The 11,271-nt window shown below is 39.2% G+C and overlaps 1 pseudogene; it reads right to left on the reverse strand.

Annotated features, from left to right (window-relative positions):
- Positions 1-3,485: 3,485 nt before the first annotated feature.
- Positions 3,486-7,730, reverse strand: LOC115664573 (MDIS1-interacting receptor like kinase 2-like; annotated as a pseudogene).
- Between the last annotated feature and the right edge of the window lie 3,541 nt (positions 7,731-11,271).

Genomic DNA, 11,271 nt, shown 5'->3' on the forward strand with positions numbered 1-11,271 from the left:
TGGCGAGAGAGAGGGGGAGCTGGGGGCTGAGGAGGCGAACCGGAGGCGGTCGGGGTGGCACGGCGGTGTCGCAGGCTGCAAGGGGCGAGGCCGGACGAGGTGGCCGGCGATTTGGCTGAGCCTGGCCGCGACGGACGCGGCGGCGACGGGCTCGGCCCGGTGAGCTGCGAGCAAGTGGTAGGCTCGCGGCGACGAGCTGCTAGGCGAGCGAGCCGGCAATGGCGACGGCGTCCAGTGGCTGGGCGAGCGATGGAGGTGGCGGTGGTGGCTGGTCGGGCGAGCAAAAGAAGAGGAGCATAGGCAGTGTCGCGGTGGAAAAGAAGAAGAAGAAGAGAAGAAGGAGAAAGAAGAAAGAAAAAGGAAGAGAGAGGGAGGGAGGGGACGTGCATGGGGAAAGAGGAGAACGGACGTGCGCAGTGGGGAAGGGACGCGGTAGAGAGAGAGAGAGAGAGGGGGAACAAAAGTCAACGCACTCAAGTGCAATCCGACGGTCCTCGTTCAAATTCGAAAATGATCTAACAGTCCACGAAAGTCCTAATTAATAAATTAGGAAAAGGCCAAAAGATATTAATTAAAACACACTACGAGGGAGGTCTACTAGTCCAAATCCACACCCGGTCAAAATTTCACTTTTCACTTATCCCAGACAATATCGACGCTGGCCGCAATAATATCGATACCGTCCAATTAAATTCGTCACGAAACTCTCAAAAATTCGACATCAAAGTTCGGGCTCTAAATAACGATCAAATTCGATCGAGTGCGATTCTAACGAAATCTCTAATTTAAAAATAACCCAAGAGTGATTAGTACCGGGTGAGATTTTATTATAAGCGCACTGACGAAATACACGTTTTATAAATCTCAAAAATGGGTCGAAATTTGGAATGCCACAGAGAGATTACGGTTTGTTTTTTGTTTTTTGGAAATCTAATTGCCCCTCATTCTTCGAGAATTAAAGAGATCATTTTAAAGTTTGAATTTGTTAATTTAAAATTTGGGTTCTTCTACTACATTTTTTTTATTTACTTATTGTTTATTACGTTTTACTCTTTTTTTATTAATTTCTTTTATTTTTTAATTCCTTTCCATTCTATTAAATAATAAATTTTACAGATATACCTAAAATATGTAATCAGTATAAATACTAAATATATATACAACATATATTATAGAATAGAAAGAAAGTCAACTATATAAATAAAAATAGGAAAAGATAAAAACGAAAATTGGTTTTTTTTTTGGTAATTTGAGTTTTCTATTTTTACATTAGAATTTCAATACTATTTATGTTTAATTATTACCTTAATTATTATTCATTTAAGAAGTTTGTTATTCGAGAAAAATAGCTTTGATACTATAAATATAAGAAATCTTATCCACTATATCCCACTTCTCCAATGAGATATTTTTATCCAAATTATATCCCTCTTGACAGGAACCAAACACAATTTATCATATCCTGACTTTTATCTTATCTACCAAACATAACATTAAGATTTTATCTATCTCGAAATCAAAAATCTTATTGCCACTCAAACTATATTCGCATCACGCATCAAATCTTAAGATCATTCGCGTCCTTTCTCCACCTCTCTCCTGCTCCCGAGTGTGGTTTGGCAGCGGAAATGAGACCCGAGGCCGGAGGGCTAAAGGGAGTCGTCAGCGGCGAAGGAGGAGAAGTTGATGGCGGCGGTTTACTCGAGGACGCAGAGGTCCTTGGTCTAGGAAACAAGGTCTTCCGCCGCGGAGCCGTCGGTGTCGGAAAGGTTGGAGAAATCAGCCATGGCTTTCTTCTTCTTCTTCTTCTGGGTTTGTGATGTTTCGTCGCGATTTCTGACTTGTGATTTGGGGCTGTGGGAGGGTATTTGTTAGGTACTTGCAGAGATTTTTCACACTAGCTCAGAATCGTGCTCCACCGCCGAGCTTCCCGTCGACTGAGTCTCGATCCAAGCGATCGTGGCGTCGCAGGCTTGGAGCTCGAAGAAGATGCGCGGGGCGGCAGATGATGACAGATATGATGGGAAAATGACGAAATTATGCTGGGAAATGGAGGGGGTGGAAATAGCTGTCCCTAATCTAAAAATTCTAGTGTAGGCTTTCAACCAAACATGAAAAATCAAGAAATCGGGATTCCATCCCTTAAGTAATCCGAAGCAGCAAATGAACAAATTAATTGGACCAAATTGGTGTCCATGCCATAGTTCATTTGAATTAATTAATGCAAGGATGACGATAAACATGTTAAAGTTTATTAGGGATCTAATTGGACCAACCGAAAGTTTTCGAAAGACATTGCACATCAATCAAAAGTGATTTAAATGAACTAATTGAAAATTCAAGTATGGCAATACACATCGATAAAAGTTCACAAACTGCTAGTACCAATTGACAGGAGCTGTTGACACGGAATTTGAGTCTGGAGAATTCCGATTATGCAAGTCAATTAACTACATAACTTAATTACCGTGTTGGTGTTGGTCCAATATATGAAAAGGCAAAGAGTTTTATTTCGTAAATGAGTATCTGTATTTGACCGAGAGATGCTAGGGCCCTTCACGTTTTTGGTATAATTATAGATGGGTTGTTTTCTGTCTTTCATGCCTTTATATACTCTGCAAGTGTAATATTCAAAATTTAACATCAAGTGGCACGTCGACGTTTATTTGAGGTCTTACGTGGGTATAATGATAAGTGCCTGAATACGTAATTGAATGAGATAGAAATTATTCTTTATCAACGTAGGACCTAAGTAAACTCGTTTGGAAATTGCATAAGTGGCACATCTTCAACAACGAGGAGTTATGAAATATGTATTTACCTTCATGAAGCGAACATGCAGATGGCGATAATGAGTGCGGAGCCTAAGAGGGATGATGCTGAAACCAGCTCCAGCTTTTGACAGCTTTGACAACAATGAAAATGGTAAAGATACACATACAGTCTGGTTAATCTTCTCATTACGCAAGATAATGAAATGGCCTTAAGTAAACGTCAATTAACAATGGTTCAAAGATGCTAATTTGACGTTTAAAGAAGCGAGCATGGACTTCGTGTAAGAAATATAATATCTGTCCAGTTTTACTAATTTAATGGCTCCAGAAGTTTCAATGATCAACTTATGTTATTGAATCTGGAAATTAGGTAGATCCAATTATCATATGGAATTGAACCAATTATAAATTCTGGAATGGTATTGCACATTAGTCAAAAGTGATTTAATTGAACTAATTAAAAATTCAAGTATGACACTACACTTTGATAAAATTCACAGACAACTAGTATCATTATCTCTTCCGGAAGCAAAAATTACAAGTTCTTTACATCTCAATTAAAAGAAGGCAATAGATGTCGATCTAATCCATTTTGCAAATTCACTTCCTGATTACTCTGCAAAAATTTCGAAATAATTGTGAAATGAGATCTCCCCATAAGCCTTCCTATAATTATTTCTGGTGCCACGACTCCAAACAATAAACATCGCGCTATTCCTGTAATGTTTTAAGAGAAGCTGGCTCTGCAGTGAAAATCATAGATCATATGATTGGGATGAGAAAGAACTAAGAAGATATTAAAGGCGATTGTCATCATTATAATAAACCAAACAAAAAATAACACATGAAAAGTAAATTTAAAACATACCATCCCCTGTGAGTGCTCCAAATTTCCTAATACTGAGATTGTGAAGTTGCTCTAAGCTGACCGTAGAGAGTGGCATTTCAAATGGTATTTGATGGAGAAGTTCGCGCGAGACTTGTCCCGTGCTCGGTCGAAGCCGTGGATCGGCTTGCAAGCACGCGAACGCAAGCTTGGCAATTAAGACTACGTCTTGCGCATCTCGAAGGCGAAGTCTAGAAGGTGAGAGACGTTGATCTAGCACATCCTTCAACATCATCGGCGACTTAGTTTTGGCAGACACTGAACATTCTCGAGAGACATGATCTCCTAGATGCTTTCCCATGATTATCTCTAATGCGACAACCCCAAAGCTATACACGTCGCACTTTTCGGTAGGAATTGTAGAATAAGCTAGCTCTGCAAGTGGAGAAATCATATTTTTTTATAACCTTGATCACAAGCTATATTTTAGTTGACAACATTGCTTCCCATATCATTACGATTACGAGTATAAATTTCTATTTGATTTACACCTACATTGAGCATGGGAGTCTATGCCGAAGTTCAAATGATTTTGTTTAACGTTTAAAGTACGAGCATCATTTAGGTAACATGAACTTCATATTCTAGAAATGGATCAATTATAATATTTTTTCATCACTTGCCAATTTTTCTTTATTAGGGAAATCCGAAAGCTTTCTGATCGACACTAAACTTGAAAACTCTAAATTAGTAAACTAATTTCCATAAAAAAAATATTAAACAATTAAAGAACCTAGTGAAAGTTCAATTATAGAAGGATGTTTGACATTAAATGTCCATTGAAATTGAAAAGAGATTATGAAGTACCTGGAGCAATATACCCGATGGTGCCAGCAATAATAGTCCAATTTGATGAATCTGGCCTCAACAGCCTTGCAGTGCCAAAATCAGAAACATGAGCCTCATAATCATGATCCAATAGAATGTTGTTATTAGTCAAGTCTCGATGAATCAATGGAGGTGAACATTCGTGATGCATATAGGACAATGCATCCGCAACTCCTCGGACCGCATTTACCCTCTTGTCCCATTGAAATTCTTTTGCTCTTTCATCATCGTTCAAAATTGTTCTCAAGCTTCCTCTTTCAATGTATTCATACACCAAAAAATAACGTTGAACATGAGAGCAAAATCCATAAAATTTCACAATGTTACGATGGCGTAAGTTTGTTAAGGCTTGAATTTCCCTTTCAAATGGTATCAAATCAATAATCTCACTATCGTCCCGGAATGAGGAGATTTGCTTAACAGCAACCATTTGACCTTTTGATATTTCAGCTTTAAAAACGATTCCATATGCTCCTTCACCACATAGTACTTGGAGTCAAATCCTTCCGTGGCATGGATGATTCGGTCGTAGAAAACTTTGCCATCATAGCTCAAAATACGCATGAAATCCAAATCATTTGTCCGTTCATTGTTCTTTCTATTGATAATTCTTCTTTGATGATGATTGACGATTACAAGAACGATCAAGGTGCAAGAGAGAAGGAGAAACCCCAAGAACGAGAGAATGAGAATAACTGTGATTCTAGCTCCTTTGTGTCGAATGCATTTCTTGCTCCCAGTAGAATTGCATTTTGGTAAGCCAACAACATTTCCACAGAGCCCTTTGTTATGCTGTATTGCCAGAAATGGAGCCTCATTGAAAGCCTTGACATTTGGGAGAGGACCTTCCAGATCGTTGTAGGATACATCAATTGAAGTCAAGGCCAACATATCACCAAAAATATGTGAGATGGAACCAGATAGGCTATTGTGGGAGATATTTAGAACTTGCAAGTTTCTCAGTATTGCAAGTTCTCTTGGAATATTTTCTGACAAAATATTATAACTCAGATCAAGAACCTCCAGGACTTGTGTGTTGCCTATATCAGGAGGAATGCTTCCCTCAAATTTGTTTATGCTCAAGTTCAAGCTCAACAAGCTTTTGCATGAGCCTAGTTGCACCGGTATCGATCCGCTCAAATTGTTTGAAGCTAAGTTTAGATGTGCTAGATGGGATAAAAGTCCAATCTCAATCAGGATATTTCCCATGATCGCGTTGCTGCTTAGGTAGAGTTCTAACAACATTGACAGGTTTCCCATTTCCCTCGGAATCTTTCCTCTTAAATTATTTGTAGAAAGGTCGAGTAGCTGTAATTGAGCCATCCTTCCAAATATTACGGGTATCTCACCAGAGAGGTCATTGTTTGATAACCTTAAGCTCGTCAAATTACGACAATATTCCCATTTCCACGAAAGTTCGCCTCTCAAATGATTGTGGCTCAAGTCCATAAAATTTAGATGCGGATATATTCCGAAAGCATCTGCTATATTTCCAGTAAGTTGGTTTGTGTCAAGCCTCAATCTGATTAATGTGCTACAATTCTCTAGGCTCGTAGGGATGGGACCTGTGAAATGATTATTGGAGACGGAGAATTTTTGCAATGATCTCCCAAGACATACATCTTTTGGCAGTTCACCCTCTAGTTCATTATCATGTAGCTGCAAATAAGTCATCCGTGTTAACTTATTGAATTCAGAAGGCAAGGTACCAAAGAATTTGTTGTTGGCAAGGTCCAGTTGAGTTAGATTGGCCAGGCTTCCAATTGATGCAGGGATTGGACCAGTCAAATTATTACCCCAAAAATCTAAACTTGTAAGAAATGTAAGCCTCTCGATTTCTGAAGGTATGGGTCCCGAAAGTCCATTTTGCCATGCTAAAAGAATTTTCAAATTCCTCAAGTGACTTATCTCTCTTGGAATGGAACCGAAAATATTATTGCGCGAAATGCTTAATTCGGTTAAATTGCCTAATTTTCCAAGAGAAGCAGGAATGGGCCCTGACAGTTGATTTTTCCATAGATAAAGATGAATGAGGCTGCTCAAGTTCCCCAGTGAAGCAGGGATAGGACCGGTCAAATTATTATCCCCGAAATCTAATTTTGTAAGAGATGTTAGCCTCCCGATTTCTGAAGGTATTGAGCCGCTGAGAATGTTGTATGATAGGTCAAGTTCAATAAGAGAAGTGAGCCTCCCGATTTCTGAAGGTATGGGTCCCGAAAGTCCATTTCGCCATATGTAAAGAATTTTCAAATTCCTCAAGTCACTTATCTCTCTCGGAATGGAACCGGAAATATTATTGCGCGAAATGCTCAATTCGGTTAAATTGCCTAATTTTCCAAGAGAAGCGGGAATGGGCCACGAAAGTTGATTTTCCATAGATAAACAGGTGCCTGAAAGGGCATTTCTTCTGCAAAAGGTTGGGTGTTCGAATCCGGGCGCCGCGGGTGACTTAACCGGTGCACGTGTGTGGTGGCTAGCACGTGTCGCCCCGGGGTTTACCTCCCGGGCGTCGGCCGTGCGGGGTTCCTGGGTTACCAAAAAAAAAAATAAAGATAAATCAGGCTATTCAAGTTCCCTAGTGAAGCAGGAATAGGACCGGTGAACTTGTTTATGGCAAAATCAAGTGCCAAAAGAGAATCCAACCGTCCAATATCCCAAGGAATGTGTCCACTCACGTTGTTTGAACAAAGGTGCAAATAATGAAGACTCTCTAGCATACCTAAACTTGGAGGAATGTCCTCGGACAGTTCATTGAAGCAAAGATTAAGAGAGTTGAGTTTGGAAAGGTTACCGATACTTGAGGGAATGGAGCCATAGATCGAGTTGTTGGCAAGTTCAAAGCTAACCACACCGGTTAAGCGCGAGAAGTCGAGGCTGTCTAGAGTTCCTCTCAAGCCGAGGTAGGAAAGATTTAGATGGGCGATGGCTCCAAAGTCATCGCAAGCGACACCGGTAAAGCCGCAAGGATTGTCGCCATGCCATGAGGAGAGGAGAGACTGGCTATGGTTGTCAAGAGTAGATTTCCAATTTAGGAGAGCCACTGCTCCATCTCTATTCTCGATCGCCTGGATAGTGGAAAAAGAAGTGGGGGAAGCAACAACGCCTGCACCATGAAATGAAGTGGTGCCTACCAAGAAGAGCGAGAAGAAGAAGAAGAAGAAGAAGACAGCTAAAGGAGACAGGGTGGACAGCCAAAAGGAAGAAACCATGATTTAGGGGATGGTTGGGTTTTGGGAGGTGGGAGATGGTTCAGGTTTACATATTGTTAACAAAATTGATGACATACTTATAGATGGAACATCATTCCTGAAGCTCCTCAGTGGAGGCCGATGCCTTTTACAGCAGGACAGCATTTTCGTGAAAAAGTTTTCTTTTTTCGTGATTGACGATATTAAATTGCAAAGATAATATCTTTTCCTTTTCCAAACAGTTTAGCATGCATCATTTGGGTATAATAAGTAAACTAGGACCCAACGATGAGACTCAATCCCTAGTCATCCTTTGAACAAAAAAAAAAAAAAAAAAAAAAGAGAGATCGTGGCCGAGTTTGGTCTTTTTTTCTCCCTTCGCTCCCGCCTTGGCCTCTCCATAGGCGACTGTGCCCTAATCATCTCCCCTAATTCGTTCGACATTCCGATCGTCTACCTACCAACACCGTGCTGGAGATTCTTCACCTAATCCAGTTCTCGGGACCTTGAGTCTTTTCATAATTTTCAGTATATGGTTAATGGTGCTCTTCTACTGGTTCGTTGAAGTTCAAGCAGATGCTCCTCGCAAGCCTCTCGTCCTCTGGATCAATGGATGTCTCTCTCTCTCTCTCCAAGTAATTTCCCTTTATCCTTTTGTGAAATTTCTAGTTTGAAATCATTTTTAAAAAGATCACATTTCGAAAGTAGTGCAACTCATCTAGGCGCCAATAAAAGATTCACTTGACTAGCGCGGGTCTTCCTCTTCTTTCGCTCAGCCAGTCTTCACCTCCTACAACACTCATGAGTGTATGAACACATGAATTCCTCGGAAACAAAAAATATCAACTTCGGCTTTATCTTTCTTTTGCCCCACTTTTCTTTTTGCAATCAGTTTGTCTTTAAGTTCCTGGCTTACTTTTTCCAGTTTTCACTCGTGAGTCATGGGATTCTCGTCGTGTTACCCATGCTGGGCCAGAATAAAGTCACGTCTCACTTGAAGATTTAGAAAACGTATACTTTTATGATGGAGGGACTAAGTGAAAATTAAGGCTAGACCCTCAATTAGAGCACGGATCACCTCTACTTATATAATCCATTAGAAAAAGTCATAGCTCATAATCAAATGTGTTTTATTGAACTGTTTATATGAAACACCGTAACGTATAAAGATGTGAAAAATATAATTTTTTATTCAATGACAATCTCACATTTTTCTCATAAATATTGGATGCAAAAGTGGAGATTAGGATACTGCAATGAAGAGAGACTTCAAACGATAATAATAAAAAAAAGGATAATGCTAGCATAACAGTCACCGTTACTATTGGAAGTAACGGTGATATGTGGGCCACCAGTTGTGATGCTCGCATAACACAAGTTGTAATGGAGAGAAGGAAATTTTTTATCATAATGCTAGCATAAAACCAGTTACCTTTTTCTATCAATTACATCTTTGTGGCCTACATGCCCCCGTTACTTGCAATAATAACTGTGACTGTTACTTAAGCATTACCTGAAAAAATATAAAAATATGGTTAAAAATTTTCCACCCTTTATCAAGTGCATTAAAGGGCCGCCACGTACTGGCTCTCCTCATGGTTTGTTCCCGCTTTCGTTGTGTCTCTCTCCTCCACTTTCTTAAACAGTAAACTTTTTGACTACTTGTAATTTCTATATAAGGGTTCACACACCATACACCATGGACATTTTCTATTTTTTCATTAAGTTTTCGAACTATCGTTTCAATTACTTCCCACGATGCACGTTACTTGCCCTATTTCACGCGTATTGAATAAGACATCATTCCTCAATCTGGGAGCATGGCTCCCAATTAAAGTCATCCTCAGACCAATTAGCAAGCTTTCATTTCCAAACTCTTGTAAATTTTGAATGGGCAAATCCCATCACATGCCAAACAAGAAATATTACTAGTACGCCCATTCGAAACCCCATATACCACCACATAAAGGTTCTCTATAGATGAAGATATTTGGAAAAAATGTTCAAAAAGTCCTAAACCTATTGCATTTGGCCAATTCAGTCTAAACTTTTCAATTTTGTCAGTTGAATCCTAAATCTTTTCACGTTTTATCAATTGAGTCCATTCGGTTAATTTTAGCCAGAAATCGCTGACGTGGAGACCGACCGTTCTACATGGCACAACTGACACTGACACGGATAATTTTTAATAATTCTTTAAAAAAGTTTTGAATTTTTTATTATTCTTTTAAATTTTAATTCTTTTTTTCTTTTTCTTTTTTTCTTACAATCCTAGCGGATCGGTCATAGGCGAGGGCCGATTGACCCTCACCGGTCACTGGGCGAGGGCCCCGAGGCACACACTGCCCGCATGTGAGGGTCGCCTAGACCCTCACCATACATGAGCGAGGGGCGCGGCCCTCTCCCAGACCTAGTGAGGGCCACAAGGCTTTGTGGCCCTCACCTAGTGGCTGACAAGGGTCACCGGCCTTCGCTTGTGGTTGGTTGACGACCCTCGCCAAACTTGGTAGAAAAAACAAAAGGAAAAGAAAGAAAGAAAAAAAGAAAATAAAAAATAAAAAATCAATTTTTAAAAAAGAAATTATAAAAAATTGTCCATGTCAGCACCGACTATTCTACGTGGCATTACTGGCATCCATGTTAGTGATTTCCAGCTAAAATTAGTCTAATAGACTCAATTGGCAAAACGTGAAAAAGTTTAGAACTCAATTGACAAAATTGAAAGGTTTAGGACTAGATTGGCCATAGTGCAATAGATTTAGAACTTTTTGGACAATTTTCTCGAAGATATTTAGCGAAATCTCAATTGTCAATGCATTGAGCGATAAATTTCAGAATTGATCCCTTACATATGAATTGGTCTGGATGATTGAGGTTCAACAACGGTTATGACTTTCTTCTTTATTAGTCTTCGAGAAAAAGAAAAAAAAAAGTAAAAAGTTACTCAAAAAAGAAACTCCAAAGACAGAAAAGATAGTTAATGGCTTTGTTATTGCCCAATTCTTACTCTTACAATATTTAAAAGAAAAGAAGAACTAGAAAGCCGTGCCTCACGCCCTTCTCCATTAGCTTGAAAAATGAAAAATCACAACCTTCCTTATCGAGATCAGTAAAACTTAAATTTATTACATTTCAATTTAATAGTGAACGATTTTACGGGTATCGTACTTCTCAAAAACCATTGAATCATCTCTTATAGATGATGTATTTCACAATTTTAAACATATAACTATATCGATATCAATGGCAACAACGATAAATTGTGTAACCAACTTACATAGCTTGTGGTTAGTTATATAACTTTTTGACTACACAAGTCATATTTGTCACCGCTCATTTGGTAGTTGGTTGATTTCTAAATTAGTAATCTTTTTGACTACTTGTAACTTCTATTCAACGGTTTCACACATGATAATTGTTTTTTATTTTTTCTTTAAGTGTTCGAACTATTATTTCAATAACTTCCCACGATACATGTTACTTGCCCCGTGCGACGAGTAAAAGCTGATGGTTAATTAATTTCTTTGGCAAAAAGAACACTTACAAGTCCATAACTTGTGTACAGCGCTCACTTTAGTGCCATAACTTTTTTTGG

This window comes from Syzygium oleosum, unplaced genomic scaffold (assembly GCF_021117445.2).
Source record: "Syzygium oleosum isolate NSW1041296 unplaced genomic scaffold, Sole_v2.1 Sole_v2.24, whole genome shotgun sequence".
NCBI classification, from domain to species: domain Eukaryota; kingdom Viridiplantae; phylum Streptophyta; class Magnoliopsida; order Myrtales; family Myrtaceae; genus Syzygium; species Syzygium oleosum.